The sequence below is a fragment of the Pinus tabuliformis genome, chromosome 4_1 (genome assembly GCF_031772625.1).
Source record: "Pinus tabuliformis cultivar Carrire ecotype Pingquan chromosome 4_1, CPIR1, whole genome shotgun sequence".
Taxonomy (NCBI): Eukaryota; Viridiplantae; Streptophyta; class Pinopsida; order Pinales; family Pinaceae; genus Pinus; species Pinus tabuliformis.
Genome location: NC_142303.1, coordinates 221,444,443 through 221,457,643, shown reverse-complemented (window position 1 = coordinate 221,457,643; position 13,201 = coordinate 221,444,443). Strand labels below are relative to the sequence as shown.

Below are 13,201 nucleotides of genomic sequence, written 5' to 3'. Positions count from 1 at the left end.
ATCATCAAGCCCTTCACAGATGAGGTATTGTGTGATGTTGCACCGCTTGATGTTTGTGATGTATTATTAGGCCAACCATACTTGTGGAAGCGACATGTTGTGTATGAGTCAAGGCCTCGCTGTTATTATTTCTGTGTAATACATTATACAGGATACCGGAGGTAGCCCCACCTACCGCCACTTCTTTGATCTCTGCTAAGAAAGGCAGTAAGATCATCTCCCAGACTAGGAAATTTATTTTCTGTCTGGTTCGCTCTCAAAGTAAGGGGAAGATCGTAGCCACATCCATGGCCCCCGGGAAGGGTTCCTCCACGCAGTAGAAGCAGGTGGATACGGTCATGAAAGAAGACAGGGACATCTTCTCCTCACCCACAGGGGTACCGTTGCACTGTCAGGTCAAGCATTCGTCTGATCTGACTTCCGGAGCACCTCTACCCAACGAGCCGATCTATCGCCGCTCCATTCTAGGAAATGCCAAGTGCAAGCAGCGACATGATCAACATCAGGTACCACACAAGTTTCAAGTGGGTGACAAAGTCTGGTTGCATCTACAAAAAGAATGCCTTACAAGAGCCCATCAGAAGCTCAAACCACTCCGATATGGTCCTTACACCATTACCAAGGCTGTGGGAAACAATGTTTTAGAGCACAGCGTTCCCCCATTCCTTCGCTTGCACTGAGTGTTCAATGTGGACCGCCCTCAACCATACTTCCCACCATTACTAGACACATCAAAGGTTGCAGAACAGCCCACCAGGGACCAAGTTTAGTAGAAGTTTCCTCATCTAATGAAGGAACTCAACGCAATGGGGACCATTGCTTCCTAAGGGGGGAGGAATGATCCAGGTGGATGTTGGTGGGCACCCACCTATCCCACTTGGGCTTCCATTTCCTTAATTGTAGCACAATTTACTATTTTTGGCAGTTTTTCGAGTCTTGAACTTTCAGAGCCGTTTTGAGGCCCTAAACGACGTTTTTGGGGAAAATTAGGAGCAACATGGGTCCATGGACCGATGTTGCTCATCCCAAAGTTGTAGTCCTCGGATAGATCTTTCTAAAGAGGTATTGTGCACGTCAAACAGAGATCGTATGCCAAAGTTACGACCCCGGGAAGTTGATGTACCAATTTATCCAAAACGGGGTCCATAGTTTGGCGCTTCATCTCCTAGGGTTAGGTTTTTGGATGTTTAGGGTTTTCCATGGTTTCTTAACAATAAATAGGCCTTCGAGCCTCATTGTAAGACAGTTCAGAGGCATGTAGCCGCCACATCTCTTCTCAGAGATAAGCTACCATCGCCCTAGATGGTTTATTTCCATCTCTATTTGTAAGCATATTTCAGTGTTTTACATTAATGAAATGAAGAATTATTTCTATTGCATCTCTGTATTTCTGGTTATATATGTAATTTGTTGCGTACCTGTATAAATCCGGATCACCTTTAGTACATGAGTTCCTCTAATAAATTCGATTTTCCACATGTGCAACTACTGCTTTATCTCTGGGAAATTCGATTTTATGAAATAACGGTATATTTATGATGCAGGGTGCTAAGTCATCTTCCACATGTCTGTTGACTGAACTCTTTGACTTAGGATAATTTCCAAGTCATTTCCACGTCATTTTGTCACATGGAATAATTTATTTATCTCTATTTTATTTAATTCTAGCCTAATTAAAAGCCACAATTTCCACTAAACTTAGGAAATGTGGGTTTTGAGGGTCCAAAACACATTATTAACCCCTCAAAGTGTGTCATAGTAAAAAGTTGAGGGTGAGAGGTGTAATTTTTATTACTCATACCCCATACAACTTCTCTAGACTACACTTATTACAATTTAAATACAATTTTATTTGCAATTTTTTATCTGCGAGAAATCTAAAAAATAAATAAAAAATGACTACCTAGACCTAACCAAATTCCACGAAATTTTTTGTATGATCTAATATGGTAATATACATCGACTCTAGACACTAAGATGCGTTAGGGGCTCAACCTTCAAACCGTCCCTCCGGCTTTGGGGTAAAAAGTGAGTGAAAAAACCCAGAAAATTATCCGCCTTTGAAAAAGAAGGGATAATCAACCAAATTAAAAAAACACTCCAAGGTGTACTCGTTTGTTAATAGAGTCAAAACATCCTAGGCATGTTACAGACTCAAAACTCATCATTACTAGTATCATTTATTACAATTCCCCGCAGGGTGTGGAATCTTGGTACAAAAAAGATGATGAGAAGTTAGAAGTAGAGTTAACAAACTTTGTTGACTAATGATATCTGATGGTACAAGTGTCCTCTGGATCACCCTTGGGCATGGAGTCTTTCATATAACCATCAGGTGTCATCCCAGTGGTCAACATGTCTCACAAGTTGGGCTATGGCCTGCCCATCCACTTTAATGCTCTAGACATAAGAGTTCCATTCATCTAAGAGAAACATCCTCTACAACTCCAACATTGAACTACGAAGAGATTGAAGAGAAATGAAGCTAGTTGCAAAATGCGTGATAATAAGACGGACCAACGCTTTCCCCCTGCGAACTGTCTCACGAGTGTTAGAACAAATGCATGATTGTGAATATATTTTGTATACTCTTGAATCAACAATTTCCTTGATCCAAGGAATATTTCTCATGCCCTCTAGCATCAAATCAATGCAATGGATGACACAAGGAGTCCAATATAAGTTCAATACCTCTCCATGAGCAACTTGTCAGCAACAACATTGTTTGCAATGACTTGGACAACATATTGCGGACCTATCTCCTGGTTGAAGTTATCCAATAACTCACGTAATAATTGTGCATAGCTAACATGTGCAGATGCATCAATAGATTTGATAAACATTGTCCCCTTGGGACAATTAACCAAGAAATTCAAAATGGACTTGCCCTTCCCATTTGTCCAACCATCTGATATAACGGTGCATCCCGTGATCGCCAATTATTCTCTCAACTCAACCAATCTCCTTGTGCAATTGGCCTTTTCCCCTTGAAGGAGATACCCTCTCAAGTCATTATAAGAAGGGCCCTTCTAGCCTGGACCAGCAATGGCGGCAACTTCAAACATGGAATGGTAGAATGGATTGTTCTTGGAAATGTTGAATGGTATGTCACTCTATAGAAAGCATTTCACCACAATTTTGTCAGCCTCTTCCTTCTCCTTCAATTTCACCATTGACCAAATAGAAGGTTGCCCCCTAGGCACAAATCTTATCATAAAGAAAGATGAGGACGCTTAGGGACCAAGCATTGCAAAATGTGAGCACGAGGATTGGCTTCCCCCACTCCTGAGAAGCTTCTCACCATTATCACAACTTCTCAGTCAAGGCAAGGTTCTCAAGTTGCAAACATTTGCAATTTAAATCCTATGGCAAGTTATCAATGCAAATGGAGTGTGTTTGAGTGCATATACATGAAGAAAGTAAATCATTTAGAGCAAAGAAAATTGAATGATTGAATCACCATGCAATACAATCAGTTATTTAACAACACATCTAATGCATATCCCTTACTCTTGGAGGAGATTGACCCTTACTTGAATAGGATTATGGATAGCAATCTACTAGCAGTTCCAAAGGACAAACATAGTTGGAATGGCTTAAATTTGCTTCCATTATCAAAAGTGAATGACATTAATGTCAATGTTGAAGCTTTGAGGGTGAGTTAAAAGACCAAGGATCCCCATGCAAAGGATGGTCCACACGATGCAAAAAATCTAGAAAGTTGGATTCCTGAGGTGCTATGTATTGATTTAATTACAACATGTGATCATTTTTAAAGTCTAAAGGCCATTTAAAGACTCAATGTGCATGCATTTCCTCTCAATTTATATATATCAATTAAGCTTGATATTGACACCCTTACATCACTGGTGTCAACAACAAACGTAAACAAGCAACCCTTGGTATCTAATGGTTTTTATTTACCTTGATGAACATGATTATATAGTTGTTTTCACAAAATTTGGATATTTTATGTATTTTTTATTTGACAAGTTTTTTGGTTGGTTTGTTCAGTTTAGAATTTTGGCTAGTGCTTTTATGATTTTCTATGTTAGAATTTATAAAGGATGAAATATTAAAAATTAATTAAAAAAACCTTGAATTTTAGTCATTTCAAGATTCAATACACCTAAGTCAAGCCCCGAGGGTTACCTCAATTGGTCGAGTTCTAGTCGTTAAAGCAGCTCGCTACTGACAGGCATAGTTATCATAAACGGACCGGTCATTGAACCGATAGACCCTCCGGACCGAGAACCGGTCAAAATCGTATGGAAACCAGTAAAAAAACTGGACCAAAAAACTCGTCAACCAAAAACACATGAAATATTCAAATTTTAAAGAAAAACACATATATTCATGTGCATCCATATGAATCCAAACCATTTATACACAAATAAGCAAAACTTCTCAATAATATAGCATGTAAGGGTGCACATAACCAAAATAGCACTTTGTGCAATCCATCGCTAAACCGAAAATACATCAGCAAACAAGATCCACATGGCCTCTAGCATCCAAAAAAATTATGCTACAACAAATATCTACATATCATCCAAATCGTTGCCTATATTGGGATCTCTGTCATCAATATCACCTTCTAAGCATTAAAATAAGATAGAAAAATCATAGCATGTCAAGTCAAGATTTTGTTTGACTGATGGGTATTTTTTTAGTAGGATCATGATAGAGGAGTTCAACAACCAATGCCACTAGCATCAAGGAACATAGACGGTTTGGTGCTCTTGATTAAATACTAGTTCCATAACCTCAAACACGAGAAAATCCAATGTAGCGTTGCAATCCCCCCAATCTTGAAATGTTGTAACACTGTTAAGTCTGCTGGATTTTGAGTGAGATCTAAAATTCTACTTTCTCCATATGAAATCCAATAAGGTCAAAACCACTCTCAAACATCCTAAGTCATTTCATGGTAATGTTAAAAATTTAAGTAAATGAGAATGTCACTTTTACTTTAAAAATTTAACATTACCATGAAATGCATAGCAATAGTAGGGCCATATGCTTGAATATTAGGCACATATTATATGCTAGTGCCCAGCTAAGACAAACATTAAAAGAAAAAACAAAACAGGCCCCACTTGTTGCATTCTACGTGGCTTTACCATACCGAACTAGACAAAAACGGTTCGAGTCACCGATTTGAACCAGTTTTTGCCTCAAAATGGTCGGATCGTTCTGAATCGGTCGGACCGGTCTGAACCGATCAGTCCAGTTCGGTCCTTATAACACTGTTGAGAGGTCACAAGGTCAATTCTCCTTGGCACTCTTGGGTTAGGCTCCCTTAATGAGTTGGTGGGAAGTGATCCCTTCGTATGGATCTGCCTAGAATAATGTTTTCGTGGATGTGGTGGTCACGAATCTCTGGAGTCCATGAACCACATCCAAAAATACACCCTACTCATGTACGTGATGAGATTACTGGATAAATTAAGCCTTGTGCATCTTGTAGGATGTGTTGCTATTCATCAACAACTTCATTTTCTATACCGAATTCTCCATTTTCTTAAGCAAGAAAACAAAACAAACACATGCAACTTTCATTCCTTGAATCCTATGCGTTTGGATCACCACTTGACACAAAGCCAACAACCAACCTTTCATTTTCATTACATGTAGTTTTCCTTGGCAATTTTCTTTATGGTAGTCAACTTGGACCCACTTTTAGCATTATAATTGACTTAAAGGATCATCTTGGGATGGAAATATCAAAGCAGTTGTTCTCATCCCCTACTAGATCCTTTAAATTATTACAGATGATAATAGGTGCATACATCAATTAACACGCAATTATCGTCTAGTTTCCCTCTTTCAATCCAAATATGATTCCACTAATAATCCAATATTCTTCCTTTGGGGAGGGTTCCAACAAAGCTACATGTTGCATGTTAAATGCACATGTTATTCCAATATAATGAAATCACATACCATCAAACCTTCATAAGCCCCAAACTTTGAGCTTCAATGTTGTTGAGGCAATATGGGCTCCGAGGATTCAATGTTGTGTAAAGTTAAAAATTGTAAGAATAAATCTGAAAAAGGAAAAAGAAAACTACCAATATTTACAACAGAATCGTAGTGATCTCTAATCCTGGAAAACTAGTCAACTATAAATAGTAGCATTCATGTCTAATACTGCCAATTATAAGGTGGGTCACCACATGGATTTCCAATTAAAAGTCCAAGGATTGATACAAGACTAGTGACTCGTTGCAATGTTTTGAGGAACATTTATCTGGTCTTTCTACCTGTTGATTGTTGAGTTGCACTTTGTGTTGAAGAATGTAACTAGGTTTGGTCTTCATAATTGTACTTTAAGTCAAAATGTAATATATTTGTCAAAAGAAAGCAAAAAGAATTTTATTATTTTAATTGACTTGTTAAAGCATGGGTTTCATGCTTGGGTCAAATATATAGGTCAAGCCTCCATCAAGTCAATTTGTGAAGACTCCTCCATTGAGTCTAAGTCTCCTTGTTGTTGAAAGAATCCTCATCAAGTCGGCTTACCTCAAACAATATCATGTCAGCTTAAACACCAAGACAAATCTCTTCATGATTCACATCGGCTCATTTAGGATGGACATACCACTCTATATACAAGCATATGATCTTCGCATTACACCATAACACAAGTTCGAATTTCAGACAAAGTTTCGATGATAACAAGTTCGGATAAGGCAGATGTTTCAGTGTTATTACAGGGAACTCGAATAGGTTCTTTATGCTTCCACAGTTCGGTGTTATGCTTACACGGTTCAGGGTTATGCAAACACAGTTCGATACTATGCCTCCTACAGTTCGGTGCTACTATAAGCTCGATGTTATCACAGTACAATGCTTCCATAGTAACTATAATTTCGGTGATATGCCACATGAGTCGGTGCTTACTTCAGTCTCACAGTTTGGGTGCCAATTCAGTTTGATGCCACTACAGTGACCTCAATTCGGAGCTGTCACAATGACTTCAATATCACAGTGGCATCAATTCGGTGATCCTATAGTAAGAAGGTCTCGGTGGTATTACAATGATGATGGCTCGGGTGCAAATACAGTTTGGTGCTATCACAATGATAAATGAAAGGAAGATCAAACAAGGATGACTTGATGGAGGAAGTCTCTAGTCTAGGGTCTAAGTCATCTCATCTTGAATCTACTGAAGGAAGAATTTTGAACAAGTTTTCCCCTAGAGTGGGGTTTTTCCCTAGCAGTGTGCCTACATCTTGTGTTCTCTTCTATTTGTTGCTTGGCATTAGTCTTGATGATAAGAAAAGATAATTAAAAGGATCTAAAAATAATAATGAAATCATCACAAGTTAATGCCATAACAAGAGAAATCATTTAACTGCCACCTCTTTGGATTTCTCAACACTTTGGCGATATGAAGACTCCATAACCCATGAGACAGAATGTACACCAATATTTTTCAGAAGTTAGCATGGCATTCCAGTCCCTTTCTCTCTTTCTTCTTTCTTCTTTAGTCCTTAAATTTCGCAACCCTACGGGGAGTTGTAAAAATGTCACTAGCATGATGAATAAAGCTATGTAACAGGCCTAGGAGACTTGGGACTCGATCAGCAGGTGGGTACACCCTAGGGTGTTTTCTCACTTAGCTAATTATTCTTGCTTTTTAGCGATGAATAATTAACCGAGTTTTTTCACTCACACATACCCCCAAAGTTGCGGTGACAACTTGAAGATTGAGCCCCGAGTCCATCTTAGTGTCTATGGTCAATGTATATTACCATGCTACGTCATCTTTAAAATTTCGCGGGATTTGACTAAGTCTAGATAGGCTAAAATGTAATAAAGGGATGCCAAAAGATGTTGAGGGTGTATGAGTACTCAAAATTCATCCTCTCCACCTCAACATTCTTCTAGGACACTTTGGGGACCAAAAAGTCACTTCTAGCCCCTCAAAACCCACTTTTCCTAAGTCTAGTGGGAAAATTGGAAATAAATTGGCAAAAAAATGAATAAGTGGAGAAAATAATAAATATTTCCACATGACAAATGAAGTGGAAATGACATGGAAAATAAACTCAAGTCAAAAGATTAGTCAAAGGGAAAATTAAAGAGAGATTTGGCCACAACATCAGCATATGAGTTAATGCACTCAACGGAGGTCGAGTTTGTTGCCCAAGTGGGGTTCATTTTGTCTACTAAAATCGGATTGATGGGATTTTAATCTTTGATTGAGGAAATCGTGGAGTATGTCTCCACCCATCTCCACTCCACCTTCCACTTGTGCACTCACCCTTAGTTCAACCCACACACAGAGCATGTTTGGCAGCCTCCACGCAGCTCATACAACAATATATACTTAGAGATCTCCACACATCTCCACTCCACCTCCCACTTGTGCACTCACCCTTAGTTCAGCCCACACGCAGAGCATGTTTGGCAGCCTCTACGCAGCTCACACAACAATATATACTTAGAGATGGATGGCAGTTGGTTGGCACTTGTGTAGAGGTGTCATTACCTTGATTTTTGGTTGAGATTTGTGTGGGAGATTCCTCCTCTTTCCCACTCGATTTCCACACATGGCAGCATAAAGGATATGCATTAACAGTCAGAGGAGCACACTGTCCACCTACCAGAATTCGATCCCACACTTGGCATTGGCTCATACACATGGTATTCGACTTGGTTTTGGGATCTCCATCACTTGCTCCACTTGTCAATGATCTCTTTCATTGGGATTCTCTCCATTTGTTGAATAAATCAACCATTTGGGCTCCCATTTGCTCATGGTTGGAAGCTAGATGTTTGTTGTTACTATACTCAGATTTCTATTGGATCAATAAAGGAAAGTTTTTGGGGGATACATGCTTGTCCTGTGATGTTATGCATTGAGGATGAGGTAAAATATCGGGCCGCAATATAAGCTTTTTCTTTAGCTAAATCTATCTCCACGGGTCATTCGAAAAGTTTTTATTGCATAGTATCATTGAAATTATTTGATTGTGTTTCATTGAGTTTATATTGCATAGCTAATTGATTTTGTGTATTGTCTGAGGACATTATTGTCTAGGGAAGGAAGATTGCAATTACTTGCAATCTCCCTTGAGCTTGGCATATCTTGAGCACTTGTTGTAATTTGTTGTTCTCGGTTGAACAACAAATTCAACTTTGCCTTCATATGACAAGTCTCCTTTTTCACTAATAGTTGGTTTTGCAAGTGTGATTGTTTTCAAGGCAAGTTACCAAGTCCCTTTGGAGATTGGGGACGTCTTCGGTTGGACCATCCATCTCCAATGACCTCAAGGAGCTCATAAGTCACTCAAGCTAAGGATTACCCAAAGACATCTAAAGACATTGATAAGGGGGTTTCTATAAGCCTCACATTCTTCCTTCCATCAAATTCAAAATTCAATTTCTATTGGTTACTTTAAATTGTGCTTCATTTTATATCAAGCATATAAGGCTAGAGCATTGGGTTTAGGCCAATTTTTCTCCAACTATATTAGTTCTTGCAAGTTGATCTTAGTGAGGAAATTGTTGTAATATAAATATATTTGAAGTTATATTTGATCCACTAACTTTTTCTATCTCATGGATTTGATTTCCTCTTGTATATTTCAGCTCTTTATCTCTCTTGCATGTTAACTTGTCCTATTTGACGGTGCATATGTATTGGAGGTGATTTCGATTGGAAAAAGGCTTTAGAGGCAATTCGAGTTTGAGGAGAATCAAAGTGCATGCCTTGGAGCCCTTTCACTTTGAACCTTCAAGACTAATATTCTCTCCTAACTATTCATCATCTCTTCTTCTACAACCTCATATGCTTGAGGAGTTGTAGCTCTTGTATTTCCTTATTCACTCAAGGCTTTCAAGCCCTTTTCTTGCAACATTTCTCCAGTAGATTCCTTCATTGTTCACATTTGTAACTTCTTTTGGGAAAGAGTATCCTTGATCATCAAGAATATTGTAAGCTCTTTCCAAGCTAAGCCCTCATTTTTATAAGTGGGCTCTCACACAACTAATAATAAAAATTTATTCTTCTTTGGAGCTTGGGGATCATCCCCTTGGCATCCCATCCTTCTCTCTTTGAGAGAAGGTGATCCTTTGTGTTTGTTGCTCTTCTATTTTGTTCTTTTCCTTTTCATGCAAGTAGATTAATTTCATTTCCATCTTGTTTCACTCTAATGCTAATGATCTAATTGCATGCAAATTTCTCCATTTACTAATACATTTTTTACATTGAGTTAAGTGGTTATTTCAATTTCCATTTCACTTGGCTATCACCTTTTCACTAATTGTTCATTTTGCATGTTCAATTTCAATTCCATGCAAGTGTTTCCTTACCATGTTGAATTAGTTCCATGCAATTTCTAATTTCACGTTAATGTTTCATGCTCATTTCATTCACTAATTTTGAGTTAATTGTCCATTTTATGCTTCAATCAAGGTTGCACGAAACGTGGAAACAGGTACGAGTTTCCGAAACGGGCACAGGTACGAAACGTGAACCCCCCAAATTTTGGAAACGGGGAAACGCGAATATATATATATATATATATATATATATATATATATATATATATATATATATATATATATATTATAGGACATTTAAGAAATATGTGCAATCATAAAGCATATATGATACATTCTAATTTATTACATTATAATAAAATTGTCAATTGCCAATGCATAAACTATAAGTCTCTAAATTTACATCACATTTACTCATGAATGATCACATAATGAAAATAGAAATATCCAAAATCAGCCACGATAAATTTCTAATTTCTTGTCTCGTGCTTGATTGGGAGTCTCCTCCTACATAGTCTAACGACCTTAGTGCTCTTGATTAAATACAAGTTTCATACCCTAGTACCCTACATGCTCTTGATTATTGGGAGTCTCCCCTGCATAGAGGGCTTGGTTCTCTTGATTAAATACAAGTTCCAGACCCTAGTACATGATAAAATCCAACGGAAACATTGCAATCCCCTCAATCCTGAAATCCTGAAAACCAAATAAGTCTGTTGGATTTTGAGTGAGATCTAAAATTCTACTTTCTCCATATGAAATCCAATGAGGGCGAAACCACTCTCAAACATCTTGAGTCATTTCATGGTAATGTTAAAAATTTAAGTAAAAGTGATATTCTCCTTTATCTTTATTTTTCATAAAGGAGAATATCACTTTTACTTTAAGAATTTAACATTACCATGAACAGCATATGCCTCAAATTTCCTGATGAACTGCATATCAACACTAGGGCAAAAGTTCACTTTTATAACTTTAGACAGGGATCTAGAAGCAACTAGAAGGCATTAGAAAAACCTAATTAAAAATTAGAAAACAAATTAATTAAACAAAAAAAAAGTCAAGTTGCATGTGGAAACGACGTCGTATGGCATTTCGGGCCGTACTGGCCACGTTTCCACCTCGAGAAACGTGCCAGTACGGCCAGAAACGCGTTTCTAGGTCGTACCGTACACATTTCCGCGTTTCGTTTCCATTTCCATATGGAAACTCCTCCCCTGCCAGCGTTTCCTGCAACTTAAGCTTCAATTCATTTAGTATCTGATTTTCACGTAATCATTCACTTGTGTACGCACTCAATAGTTTGATTCCATTTACATGCAAGTGATATCTAATTGGTTAGTTTAGTTATTGTTTACTTTTAGCAACAATCTAATCTCCAATTTGCATGATTTAGATTTGCTTACATAGCTCATTCATAATTTATCTCATTTTCTCATTTGCAATTTGCTACTTTACTTGTGAATATCATTCACAATCACAATTCATCATTTTGTTCATTAGAATTAACCTCTGACAAAAGTTGGTTGTATAGAGATTAGGACCCCTTCCTCAATACACTTTTCCCAAGTTTGCAAGAAAGGTAAACATGTGATCTGGTAGTTCAGGTTTGGCTTGTCCAGCGTTGGAGCATCGGCACGTGGGTTGACCTAATGGACTAGATGGATACTCATTAATGAAGCTAAGCTTCTCCAATTGAGGTCCCTTGCAACCATCCCTATCCTTACAAGGGTAAAAGTTTATAGAGGAAGTCTCACCTTAGAATAGGCTAGAGTAGGACTAATAAAATAAACCAAGAGCATTTCTACATCATTTTAATTTCCTTCCAATACATTTCATGTTCATGATATCTTGAGGATCAAGTTTCATTTACTTTTCAAGAAGCATTTCATATTTTGCAAGTATTGTGGATTTACTTTTACAAACATTTTACATTCTTGCACTTGGAGCATTTCATTTAAAGTTCACCTATTATCTTGAAGTATTTGGAGCTTATTTACTTATCTTGGAGTATCTTTCATTGGTGCAACTTTTCCTTCAAGTATATTTCATGTGAACGCACTTTAAATTTCAAGTGCAAATTGTATCTTTACCTGTTATCTTTCATTTACATGTTCATGCTTTAGAAGTAACATTTCCTTCCTTGAGCATTTATCTTCTAGCAAGTTTATTTATTTGGCACTGGTCTTATTATTTCAATTCTTGCGAGGGATCTCTATTGTTGATATCATTGTTTATCTATTTGCTTTGCATATTTGGATGTCTTTACATGCTCATGATCATATCATTTACTTGTCAGAGTATTTACATGTTTCAAATTGATGAATGATGTATCTCTTGGTTAACTAATCTTTCATCTCCTAGAACTTGTTTAGTATCACTAACCAAGCCCTAGATTTCCTTTAGGATCTACCCATCTTGGCTTCATCTAGAAGAGAGCCTAAAAGGAGGAGTTGGGAATTGGGTGGCAGCCCCAACTCACAGCTTGCCCCCAAGGCCACAGCAAGTGGAATTAGGGATTTTCTACACACTAACCTTAGGTGTGCAATCAGGCGGCAACACTACCTCTTTTCCAGACAGTCATGACTGTAGCAAAATTAATAATTTAATATTATTATTATTATTTTGCTCAACTATAATTATCATATATATGCCTTGTTTGTTTATTTTACATAAACAGATTCCTGCCAACAGGCACTGAAATCTCCAATACTTATAGCATAATAGCATGACCACTGATATTCATTATTTTAAAAACTTCAGAGAGTTCTCAATATCATGAAACGATAAAACTGTTGTAATCTTTCTCAACATGTGAAAGTAAGCGCACAAGGGTTTGCCTGTCACAGTTGCAAAAGTCTCATCAAAAGCAAAAAATGTATATGGAGGAAGAGGATCAAACACT

The 13,201-nt window shown here is 37.6% G+C and overlaps 1 protein-coding gene across 1 annotated transcript in view; it reads right to left on the bottom strand.

Annotated features, from left to right (window-relative positions):
* Positions 1–13,201, bottom strand: part of LOC149175032 (U3 snoRNP-associated protein-like EMB2271) — a 137,392-nt gene that overhangs the window by 22,739 nt on the left and 101,452 nt on the right. The gene's annotated exons all lie outside the window — the stretch shown is intronic.